This window comes from Camellia sinensis, chromosome 4 (genome assembly GCF_055761805.1).
Source record: "Camellia sinensis isolate YWXY chromosome 4, ASM5576180v1, whole genome shotgun sequence".
Lineage (NCBI taxonomy): Eukaryota > Viridiplantae > Streptophyta > Magnoliopsida > Ericales > Theaceae > Camellia > Camellia sinensis.
This window is the reverse complement of record NC_138964.1, coordinates 57,524,081-57,537,722: the sequence shown is the minus strand read 5'-3', so window position 1 is coordinate 57,537,722 and position 13,642 is coordinate 57,524,081.

The following is a 13,642-nucleotide window of genomic DNA, read 5'->3' as shown; positions in this document are numbered from 1 at the left end:
TGAAATTAAGCAATAATATTTTTATTTATCCTTATTTGGAACAAGATTCAAAATTTAAGATCAAACACAATTGAAAAGTTAAAAACCAAAGTGATATGAACCCTAAATTATAAGAACGGTTAGTGTAATTCACCCTTAAAAGAATAAAAAAAAAATCTTTTGATATAAATCGAAATAAAATAACCTTATAAACCCTGAAATCCCTATAGTTATGTTTTATTATCTCTTTCCTCCAATGCTACATTTGCAACATCTATTGACGCCGCCTCAACGCTATAAATTATTTAGATCTAGCAAAATTAGTGCTTTGTCTCATTGTCCTCAAATTTTCTGAAGTTGTTGTAAATTTAAAAAATTTGATTATAGCGCTTGTTTGGAACATTTAAAATAATAAAATAAAATACAATAAATAAGGGTTATGTTTTATAAGCAACTATGCATGTTCTATAATTATAGGGAGCTGTTAAGATGTGCACCTCAATAAGATGTGCACATCATATACACATTTATTTTAAGCCATTAGATTTTTACAAATTAATCTCGACCACTGAATAAATTGATTAGAAATCGTGAGTACCTTTTCAACCGGTTACCATTTTTACAAATTTCTTCACTGATTGTTCTCTTTCGAGCTGAGCTCTTCACGTTGTTTTTCCAAAGCCCCCTCTGTTTTTGAGACACCAGTTCGACACTCTTCTTCGCCCTTAAAGACCATCCTTCGAAGACCATCCCCGCGAACACGACCTACCCTTGACTTCGCCTCAAGGTATGTCTCTCTCTCTCTCTCTCCGCAACTTTTTTCTCTCCTCCTTTCTCCATCTCCATTCTATCCTAGATTGCAATCCCCTTCTTTGAAACTGCCCCTTTCACGTTTGTGAACTCACTGAGTTGGTTTATAAAATTAGGTTTAGGTTTTTTATGTTTGTTTTCTTTGGTAGCTATTTTGATTCCATTCTTCGAAATCCCCTTTTGTTAACCCCTATTTTCTATATCGATTCTTGTTTCCCATTGTTCAAAATGCCCCTTTCACATTTGTGAACTCACTTGGAGTGGTTGGATTCTAAATTTAGGAAAAGATGATATGAATAGCTTTTGTTTGTAATGTTTGTTTGATTTGGTAATTGTTTTGACTCCATATATATAGATATATATCTTGAAATTTTGGTTGAGTTTGTGAAATATGATGTGTGGACAATTGAATTTTGTACTCTCATAACTGATACGAGATTGCAATTATTTATTTATTGAAACCTGTTTATGTTTCTAATTCTTCGTTTCTTCTTATGTTATACTTCTGGTAATGGTGCTTTTGGGCTATCATTGAATGTAATATTCCCCTTATGGATTAGTAGTTGCATATTTTACCTATACATTTCAGGATTTTTATTGATTGATATACAATTCTTCTCATGATTGGATGCTGTTGTTGCATTATCTATGCACATATTATTTTAATTGTAATTTTATATTTGTTTGGAATTCCATCAGATTGAGTAGGTTCTTATTAACATTCAAATCATCTTTTTAGTACTAAGAATCTCCAACGCTCAAAAAATCATCCATAAGTACTAAGAGTTGAAGGAAACTTTTTTCCGTATTGTTCTTGTTCTTTTTGAACATGGTAGAGAGGGGGAAGAGGTTGTCAGGACTCAAAATATCAATGTCATGAACAAGCCTACAATGCCCCTTCATCTTGGCCAAGCTGGTGAACTCAAAACTACCCTCCCTCATCAGAAACTGAACTCAAACTTCCCTGTTTCAACTACTGTACCCAAATCTCAAAATTAAATCATCAATCTCTGCAAAAGTGAATAATTTTGAAATTTTAATTGTATCCAACAATACAAGACAAAATCATTTCAAAATAATCTCAAACTAAATTGCATTTGAGCAATGAGTATGTACGGATCAAAACATGTTCACACACAAAATTGTCACTTTTTTTTATGTAAGCACTCCAGAAATTCTAGGAATCATCATAATGAGTGGCACATTAGTAAACCACATTTAGTGATTCTAGTAATGTAAACAGGAATGATTCTAGTAATGTAAACAGGAGTTACTTCACTTGAGGTGATTTCAATCTTCTCTGTCCTCATTGATCTTTTCAAGAACGACCACAAGAGCAACTATGAAGGCGTAGTCCACGTTTGGATACACAGTCACCACAAACGTATCTTTTCCAAGAATAACGCTTTGAACACTGTGTTTTCTGTGCATCTACAATTAAACAACCATTAAGAAAAACAACCCCTTTAAACATATATGATAGAGATCAACTACTTGGGTGCCATTTGGTTGTCAATAGTGATATGAGCTTTAATCCAATGTTTTAGGATTTTGAAAATGGGGATCAGTAAAACAGAAATAAACTTGAGGAGGTTTCTTGTTGCTGCATCTCATCAACAAAATCAAGCAAAGCTTATACATGTACGTCTACGGATCTTTCAACTCAAACTGTTGATTTGGGAATGGTTTGTGTGCTCTATCTTCTCTATATATGTGCACGCATGTTTATGTATATATAGATTTTTACTCAGTTACAACTCTCCCTTCTTGGGGGATGTTTCTGTTATTATTATTTTTTAAATGGTTTTAGAGCATGTTAAAATGCCTTAATTGATTGGCATTGTGCATTGGCTGTTATATATATATATATATATATATTTTGTTATTGATCTAGCAAAAGAATTTGGTTTGTTGTTTTTTTGTTTATGAATTCATGCCATACTTATTATATATTTGCATCGTTCCAGTATGTTGCTACACTAAGAGAACAATTAGAACAACTAGCTGAACAGAGAACCTCAGATGGATTACTAAGGTCAATATTCTTTTCTTTCAACGTTTTATTTTTTTTTCTTTATACTATTGGATTATTAGAGAGGCGCTGCATAGTGCACACTGTCATGTCCGTCATATAATTGTTGTGAACATTTTGAATTGCTTTTTACATATCCTTCTAGAGGGACCTGATGTTTCACTTTCCTGGTAAATTCAAAAAGTTTTTCTTTGTGTATCTTTTTCAAAATGATGATCTTTGATGTTGCAATTTCAATCATGAATTGTGCAGTATTATGGTAGTGTTTGGTTCACTGCAATAAAGTGGAATAGAATTATCATTCCATCAAAATATTCATTCTCATAGTTGGTTAGACTAAAATAATAATGATAAATGCATTATAAATGGATTCATGTTACACCATTTTAAGGGAATTATCATTCTTTAGGAAAATTTAAGGAATCACATTTCCATTCCATTCCCTTTCATTTCAATGAACCAAATAGAGCCTCAGATTGAAGGGAAATTGTAAATAATGCATTATAAGCACTGGAGATAATAGGTGAAGGTCGTCTAAAGCCATTTTAGGAGGAATGATTGTGTATTGATTTCTTCATTTGAGGCCTTCTTAGGTAGATATAGCTCCTTCGGATTATTGTGCTGGCCTTTTATAGCATCATACATGTAATTCATTTGAAGAACTGAAAGCTAGAACCATTTCAAGAAACTAAAGCCATAGAAGAAATCTAAAAAAAATCAATATAAAGACATCAATGCAATGACAAAATAATAATAATAATAATAATAATGTAGGCAGGTCCGATCAAGGGGTAAAATATTTGTAAAAAAAGGATATCTTAGTCTTCAAAGCTTGTAGATATCTTGATAGATATAACAAAATTGATATTGGTACCTGAATATTCTAAGTCGTCATTTTTTTTTAAACTTCACGAAGTGTTGATGTGTAAATATATATTTCTTGATTGTTAGGTTTTATTCTTGGCAACCCCGTTTGACAAAATTTCTTTCAGTTGTATTTATTTTTACACTTTTATTTCAGTGAGGCTATGAGTGTTTAGATGCGAATCCAACCCGAATTGTGCCTTTCAGAGAAGTTTGTAATGCTAATACTTTCAAGATTGCCACTTCGCTGATTATGACAGGGATCGAGCTGCCCGATCAGCTCGCTGGGGTCGAGGGGCAGCGCCCCTTGGCGGGTCCGGGGCAGCGCCACGGCGGGGTCGAGGGGCAGCGCCCCCGAAGCAAAATGCAAAAATGCATTCCAAGTTGCCTGTCCGCTCAAGCGGACATTACCCCGCTCGAGCGGAGAATCCTTGGTTCCAGCAGTTTTGGTCGCCTGTAAAAGTACTGAGATGTGTGATTTCGCGCTCGAGCGGGTTATCTAGCGCTCGAGCGTACCTCTGTTATATCACGCGCATATTTTGCTGAAGCTGCTCGAGCAGGCTGTTGGACGCTCGAGCGGAGATCGCAGGACAGATTCTATAAATTTGCGTATTAGGTCAGATTTTAGGATTACTACTCCAGATCTTCTTTTTGGGTTCTAGGGTTTATATCTGGGGATACTTTGTGAGTTTTCTTTGATGCTTTGATTAAGTATTCAACTCATGTTTTAAAGAGTATACATCAAAGGTTTTGTTTGTTCTACAAAAGAGAGAGTTGTTCTTCGGTGGATTCTGAATAATTCGAGCCTGAAGCTTTGGTGGATTCTGGGGTGGCTCATCGTAAAGACAATTTCGAGGTGAAGACGGGTTGGAAGAGGCACGTAAAGGTTGGTTCAATTAGGCGTGGATTCACTAGGTAATTGAGAGTATACATGTGTAATTCTTTTAAATCTTCTTAGTGGATTGTTTTGTGGCTGTTGCCCGTGATTTTTTAATCACAGTTGGAGGTGTCCAATTGTGGTTTTTTCCACGTTAAAATCGTTGTGTTGATTTGTCTTGGTTGTTTGTTTGGGATTGTTATATACTGCTTAAATTTGTTACATAATCACAAATCAATATCTAGGGGATTTCTAGATTTTTCAATTGGTATCAGAGCAAGTCGTTCTTTTTTTTTTTAAATATTCTTTTAGAACGAGATCTTGTTTGATTTGTGATAATGGATTCAATTCGTGAGGGCAATTCTATGGTTCGACCACCCCTACTTGACGGATCCAATTATTCTTTTTAGAAAGCTCGGATGAGATTGTTTGTGAAATCTATTGATAAAAAAGTTTGGTAATCTGTCATGAATGGGTGGACCGAACCAACAATTACTATTGATGGAGTAACTTTCCCCAAACCAATTGATAAATGGGACACAACTGATTACCAAAATAGTAACTGGAATAGTAAAGCTATCAATTCTCTCTTTTGCGTTGTCACACCTGAAGAGTTTAGTCGTATTTGCAATTGTGAAGTCGCAAAAGAGGCTTGGGATATCTTACAAATTGTTCATGAGGGCACTTCTTCTGTGAAACGTTCAAAACTTCAAAGGCTCACATCTAGTTTCGAAAACCTTTCGATGAAAGATAGTGAGACCTCTGATGAATTTTATGCGAAGTTGAGTGACATTGTAAATTCCAGCTTCAATTTAGGTGAAAAAATACCAGAATCCAAAGTTGTGGAAAAAATTTTGAGATCCTTGCCCGATCGGTTCCAACCAAAAGTTACGGCTATTGAGGAGGTTCAAGATGTTGACAACCTCAAGTTAGATCAGTTGGTTGGAAATCTCCAAACTTATGAGGCACATAGGAATTTCAAAAAGAAAAAAAAAAAGATATTACTTTTAGTAGTGCTCATAAAGTTGGAGAGGATTCTGATGAGGATTATGAGATAGATTCCAAGATTATGGCTACTTTTGTTAAACACTTTAAAAAATCTTTTTTGAAAAAGAATCCTAATCTTTTGGAATCTACTCATACTCATAAATCTAAAGGCAAAGATAAACTCAAATTTAATTCTATAGCCAAGAAGGAGAAAGGAAAGATACAAGGGAACTCTGAAAGACTCCAATGCTATGAATGCCAAGGATTTGGCCACTTTGCTTCAGAATGCCTTACTCGTTTGAGAAAGAAGAAAGCCCTCGCTATCACTTGGGATGATGAATCAGAATCTGATGAAGATGAAAGTGACAACGAAGATCATGGCGAAGAGGGACATAAACAATTCCTTACTTTCATGGCGGCTTCCGAAGCTGAAGGACAAACAGATTCTCCGAAGATGTCAGTTGAGAATATCACTGATGATGAATCCTCGGAGAGTGATCATGAAAAGCTTGAGCAAGCTTATGAAAAGTTGTATAAGGAGTTTCTTAACTTATTCAAATTGAATGACAAACTCACAAAGAAACTCAAAGCATGTGAAAGTGAGAATGTCAAACTTAAGGAGGATATTTCCGAGGCTAGGATTGATGCCATCAAGATAGCTGATGATCGACAAGCTCTTTGTGCAAAACTATTGACTTGTGAGACAGAGAGGAATGAGCTATTGGAAACCCATGCCATGGATGAATAAAAGATTGAATCTCTCGAGATGTCACAAGTTGCTTTGGAAGAACTATTGATCAAGAAAGAGGAAGAGTTCAAGTGTGCTATGGCTACCATTGGTCTTTGGAACAAAGGATCAAAGACTTTGGAGGATATCATTGGGTCTCAACAAATGAGTTGTGACAAGAGTAGCATTGGCTTTGGTGATAAGAAAGAGCAAAAACAGAGTACTTCCACATCTCATGATACAAGAACTCAAGGAAAGGGGGAACAAAAATTTCAACATAAGGATAGACTTCTCAAACTTCCTAGAGTTAGTAAGGTAAAAGAAAAGAAGGTACACCTTGGACACCCTGTTTTTATTTGTCATCATTGTGGTATGCATGGTCATATTTGCCCTTATTGTTATAAGTTGCATGGGAGAGTGTCTCAAAAGGGTAGAAATTCGAATACTTTTTGGGTTAGGAAACAACCTTACATGCCCAGGCAGAATACCAAGATTCATGAGGGTGTTCACAATGCCACGACATTTACCAAGACCGCTAGACCTAATTTTGTTAAGATCAAAAAGATTTGGGTGAGAAAACTTGACTTGTGTTAATTTTTTTATTTGGTTTAGTTTTTGGGTTTCTGTGTGTTTTTTTTGAGAAAAAAAATGTGTGCATGTTCGGTTTTTGTCTTGCTTTGGTTAAGGGGAAAAAAAAAATAAATAAATAAAAATAAATATATGGTTTTGCAAGCTTGAAATTTTTGAGTGGTCCTTGGTACATATTGGATTTGATGAGAATATCCATTACATGTTAATATATGTGTGCTTTCTATGGTCATTAGTCGTTTTGGAGTGTGTGTTTTTTGATTAGTATGTCTCATTCTGTACACACTCTTGGATTAGCAAATTTTGGAGTCTTCCGCCTTAGTGATTATTTTTTCTCTATGGACTTCTGTCATTGATCTTTTGCGTTTCTAGAGGAATTGACCTATACTAGCATATCATGGGTGATGTTGAGTCTCTTAACCACCTTCCATCTTTTTGCACCTCTACGGCTTTCCCTTTAATTCTTTGCAGTCTAGCCATGAGGAAAAGGCTACCTCAGAGTCACCAACCAAGCCTTCCTTATTATATCCATGCTGCTCTGGTTCGGTTTCCATACTCTTGAGCGTGTTAGCCGCCAATGATTGTGCAAAAGAAAAAGAAAAAGAAAAAAATATGCAAAAGAAAGAAAAAATGTGCAAAAGAAAGAAAGAAAAAAAAGGAAAAGATTCATTGATTGAGGGGGAGCCTCCACCTTTACTCACCAAATACCCCTTGATTCCTAGTGGTTTGACTTTCCTTTGTTGTGCTTAGATCTTCTTGACGGAGGTCCAACTTTCAGATCACTACTAGGATTGAATCTAGTGTTTGTCGAACTCCAAGAGTCACACACACACTTTTATCATGGGATCTATGCCTTTCACATAATGCATCACTTTCTTTCATGAGGAATTTTCTGCAGACTGTGCACATTGTGTTTACTAGTAATGATGCTTCTTGGATAATCTTATGTGTTTTAAGGTACTAATCTGAAATTCCTTACTTGCTCCACCATATTATTTTTATCGTTTTCTTCTTGTTCACTGTTTTCAGTGTTTGTGGTTGCTTTTAGTGAGGGGGAGTTTGGTTCATCTTGATTTGGGTTGGTAAGGGAGTTTGGTTTTTCATTACAAGAGTTGTTTAGCATGAACACTTTGATATGTTTGGTAAGGGAGATTGGCTATATGTTTTGCAAGTTTCTATGCATCGTTTGCTAATTATTTCCTTTTTGCATGCCCCTGATTTTTACATCGTCATATCATTGCTTGTGTGGTTTATGATTTTGCTTTTGTTGTTTGAGAGTTGTTTTTCATGAGTCTTAGTTTTCATCTATTCATGTTTTCCATCTTATGTTTCAAGATAATCTTGTCCTATGTTTATTGTTTTTTCTTATACTCTTGTGGGACTAATAGTTTTTTTGGAGATTGTGGTACTAATAGCTGTTTTGCAGATCATGAACTTGAGAAAGAAGTTTGTTTTTGTTGGCTGTAATGGGTTGGGGTGTTTAGGATTTTATTTGTTAGGTATGTTTTGTCACGGCATTGCCAAAGGGGAAGATTGTTAGGTTTTATTCTTGGCAACCCCGTTTGACAAAACTCCTTTCAGTTATATTTATTTTCGCACTTTTATTTCAGTGAGGCTATGAGTGTTTAGATGCGAATCCAACCCGAATTGTGCCTTTCAGAGAAGTTTGTGATGCTAATACTTTCAAGATTGCCACTTCGCTGATTATGATGGGGATCGAGCTGCCCGGTTAGCTCGCGGGAGTCAAGGGGCAGCGCCCCTTGGCGGGTCCAGGGCAGCGCCACGGCAGGGTCGAGGGGCAGCGTCCCCGAAGCAAAATGCATTCCAAGTTGCCTGTCCGCTCGAGCGGACATTACCCTGCTCGAGCGGAGAATCCTTGGTTCCAGCAGTTTTGGTCGCCTGTAAAAGTACTGAAATGTGTGATTTCGCGCTCGAGCGGGTTATCTAGCGCTCGAGCGTACCTCTGTTATATCACGCGCATATTTTGCTGAAGCCGCTCGAGCAAGCTGTTGGGCGCTCGAGCGGAGATCGCGGGACAGATTCTATAAATTCGTGTGTTGGGTCAGATTTTAGGATTACTACTCCAGATCTTCTTTTTGGGTTCTAGGATTTATATCTGGGGATACTTTGTGAGTTTTCTTTGATGTTTTGATTGAGTATTCAACTCATGTTTTAAAGAGTATACATCAAAGGTTTTGTTTGTTCTACAAAAGAGAGAGTTGTTCTTCGGTGGATTTTGAAGAATTCGAGCCTGAAGCTTTGGTGGATTCCGGGGTGGCTCATCGTAAAGACAATTCCGAGGTGAAGACGGGTTGGAAGAGGCACATAGAGGTTGGTTCAATTAGGCGTGGATTCACTAGGTAATTGAGAGTATACCTGTGTAATTCCTTTAAATCTTCTTAGTGGATTGTTTTGTGGCTATTGCCCATGGTTTTTTAATCACAGTTGGAGGTGTCCAATTGTGGTTTTTTCCACGTTAAAATCGTTGTGTTGATTTGTCTTGGTTATTTGTTTGGGATTGTTATATACTGCTTAAAATTGTTACATAATCACAAATCAATATCTAGGGGATTTCTAGATTTTTCATTGATAAATAGATATTAGACTCACAATGTACATAATTTCATATTTTTCTATACATGATCTGCTAGTGATGTTCATGTGGAGGAATTGTTCTAAGTTACTCAATTTATTAACATTGTGAATCTCTTTTTCTTTTTTCTTTTTTTTCTTTTTTTTTCTGTGACTGTTTATATAGAGTTTCAAAAGCTTAGGTGCATGATTATTCAGAGAAGATTGAAGCCCTTGCTGCCAAATGTGGTGCATGTATACTTCAGCTTTGTTCTGTATTGGCAATTTTGCATGTTAAACAAATAATATTCAGGTTTTTCTAAGTTTTAGTAAAGTACACTTGAATGAACATGGGTTTTAGTTCAGATCCCCAGCATTATGAAACTGTTCCATTTCTCTGATTTTGAATTACAAATTCATGCATCTAATATGGGTATTTCATTTCCATTTAACTTTTCTCTTTGAAAACTTTCAGTCAGAGTCAGTTTTGCCAGAAACTCTGCAGCCTATTTCTGTTATTTCTGTCAAAGAAAGCCCTTCCAAAGCAGTAGGAGAAAGTTCTATTCCCACTTCTCCAGGATTGAGGAGGAGATTTTGTGTAAGGAGCTATGGTTTCTTTACTATGGCTTTTTTGGTGATATGTGTTTGGTCTTACTTTGTTTCATTTTTTGATTAAACAGCGCTCCATCAAACATTGAAGATAGGCCTCGTGATAGTGTTGTGACTGATTATTCAGCGCCTGTCAAATTGGATGTTGCAGCATGGACTCATATTGACAAGCACAGGTATTTTCCACATCTTAACTCGTTGTTGAACTAAGTTGAAGTACTAGAGCATAATAAGAGAGTGAGAGCAAGAAAACACCTATTTGTTTCTTGATTGATGTAGACAGGTCTCTTTCTATTTATTGATGTATATAATTTCTATTTATTGATGTATATAATTTTATGTACATTACATATGTATTGCGTCATTGCAGTTGAACAGTACCTAACCTACCTTTACCATATCCTTGTTTTATGTAGACTATCCACAATTTAATTCCTTTTAGGGGAAATGAACTTTCATCATTCTTTTTTAGGATTGCATTCTACTTGACCTAGATATCATTTGTAATTATTACCGCAGATACTTCATTATTGCTAATTCTTATTCCTTCCTCTATCAGAAAACTTCAAGATGATTTGACAGATGAAATGGTTGGGTTAGCACAGCAACTTAAAGAGAGCAGTCTCATGATGAGTCAATCCCTACAAAACACTGAAAAAGTAAGTTCCCAAAATGTCACAGTTTTAATTTACTTTGATTTTGATTGTTGTCTTGAGGTATACAGTGCAATGTATCCTAGTAGCTTGGATAGTTGACAATACTTTTATTATAGAGATTTCTTATAACTAGGATGCCTAATAACTAGCATATTAGATGTATTCTAATACATGGTCAACGAACCTCATAGTGCAATTCTAATTTGATTGCAGATACTTGATTCAACATAGCAGACGGTTGAACAGAGCTTGGCAAGCACTAGTCGTGCCAATGTGCGTGCTATGGATATATGCTCGAAGAGTTTCAAGACTACGTGTTTTACATGGCTTTTGATATTTGTAATGACATGTATATTCATCATGGTTGTACTTCTTATTCATGTCACTTAGTGTATTACATTCAGTGAGAAGCATCAGTCATAGATTCTGCAAGTCTTATAGTGCTTAGAATTTACCAATCAAACTATGTTCTTCTGATGTAACTTATATATGCTTACGATTTTGAGTATTAAGCCATGTCACTGGTTTATTCTGCATTTGACTTTTGATGGGAATGTCATTTTGATTCTCAAGAAATGCATTTTAGAAAATTTTGCTAGGGCTTGTTTCTGGTTTTTCTGTAGTATTAGCTAGCTAGTAATAATAGTACTAATAAGAATTATGGCTCAATTGTTTAGTTACAAAATTAATCGAATATGGGTTGGGTTGCGCTAGGTTAGAATTGATTTGTTTGATGTCACAAAAACACAGTTCTCAGCAATTCAACAACACAAGCCTTATTGTATTGGTTGTTTGGTACAGTATTTCATCATATTTAACTCATCAAAAACAACAAAGTCTCCAAAAAAAAACATCAAACCCTAGACTCAAACAATATCAACAATAAAAACAAACATACTGTAGGTCTCCACAGCATGAAGGTGTTGGCTAATAGTTGTGGTGGCAGCAGCAGCAACTCTGTCGTGGGATCAAACAGTGGCTAATACAAAGATAATATCAGACTGGCGGGGTGAGAGAATCTGAGACCAGCAACGTGAGAGACAAGACTGATATGCCAAAACCCCAAAACATGCGTTTTTGTGGGAGTTTTTAGATGGCCAAATTAAGCATGCGTTGAGTTTTTAGGAAGTTTTAATTTTTTTTTTTGGAAACACTATATGACTTTGTTGAGTTTTAAGAAGTCTTAAATTATTTTTTTGGAGGCAAAATATGACTGTTTTAATGGAGGTGGAGTGTCTCCAGTCCACAATCTGGACTGGACCGTATTGTTTGGACTTTTTGGGGCACCATTGATCCTGTTTTGATAATCAGAAAAAAAAAAATTTAGGTGTTTATTATTTACAAAAAAAAATTAGATCGCTGAAATGATCATAATCTTTTCAAATTATCGCATTTGTCATTACAAAAAGTGATGATTAAATTTTAAAAGCACCAATTTTGTACATTTTTTGGTGACAATGATGGATTGCTCTATCTTTTTGTGTTAACGAAATACACAAAATACGCAACAAAATTAATGGTTTGGATTCGAAATAGAACATGTGATGGGCCTCACAGGCCCAAGCAGTGCCCTCAAATCCAAATTATGGGGGGTCGAGGTAATCCACCTTTTTAAATTTGGTGAGGTCAAATAATTATGCAAATTTATTAATATTTTTTTGATTTTCTATTTTCCATAGACTATTTTTTTTACAATTTTTTTTATTGAAATTTCACTTTTACAAAATATCACTTTTTCCGAAAACGCCTTAAACTCAGTCGAAAAAAGGCGTTTTGGGGGCAAAAATTCAAAATAGCCCCCAAACCACCGTGTGGCTCTCGCGAACAGCTTCTCCATGACAAATAGGACTTGTGACAACTGACGGGATGTAATCCGGACCCGTAAGTTGGGAGTTAGAGCTGAATACGCCCAAAACTTACTCGAAAATGGGCGTTTCAGGGGTGAAAATTCAAAACAGCCCCCGAACCGCCGTTTGGCTCTCACGGGCAGCTTCCCTATACCAAATAGGACTTGTGACAATTGACGGAATGTAATTCGAACCCGAAGGTTGGGAGTTAGAGTCGAATATGCCCAAACTTACTCGAAAAAGGGCATTTCAGGGGCGAAAATTCAAAACAGCCCTTGAATGACCGTGTGACTCTCACGGGCAGCTTTCCCATGACAAATAGGACTTGTGAAAACTGAAGGAATGTAATTCGGATGTGGAGGTTGGGATTTAGAGCTGAATACGCCCAAAACTTACTCGAAAAAAGACGTTTCGGGGGCGAAAATTCAAAACAGCCCCCGAACCACGGTGTGACTCTCACGGGCAGCTTTCCCATGACAAATAGGACTTGTGACAACCGACAGAATGTAATTCGGACACGTAAGTTGGGATTTAGAGCCAAACACGCCCAAAACTTAGTCTAAAAAGGGCGTTTTGGGGGGCAAAAATTCAAAACAACTCTCAAAACGTCGTGTGGCTCTCATGGGAAGCTTCCTTTGACAAATAGGGCTTGTGACAACTGATGAAATGTAATTCGGACCCGTAGGTTAGGAGTTAAAGCCAAAATACGCCCAAAACTTAGTCGAAAAAGGGCGTTTCGAGGGTAAAAATTCAAAACAGCCCCCGAACTGCCGTGTGGCTCTCACAAGCAGCTTTCTCATGACAAATAGGACTTGTGACAACTGGCAGAATGTAATTCAGACCCGTAGGTTGGGAGTTAAAGCCGAATACGCCCAAAACTTACTCGAAAAAGGGCGTTTCGGGGACGAAAATTCAAAACAACCCCCCAACCACTGTGTGGCTCTCACGGGAAGCTTCCCCATGAAAAATAGGATTTGTGACAACTGACAGAATGTAATTTGGACCCGTAGGTTGGGAGTTAGAGCCGAATACGTCCAAAACTTACTCGAAAAAGGGCGTTTCGGGGGGCGAAAATTGAAAATAGTCCCCGAACCG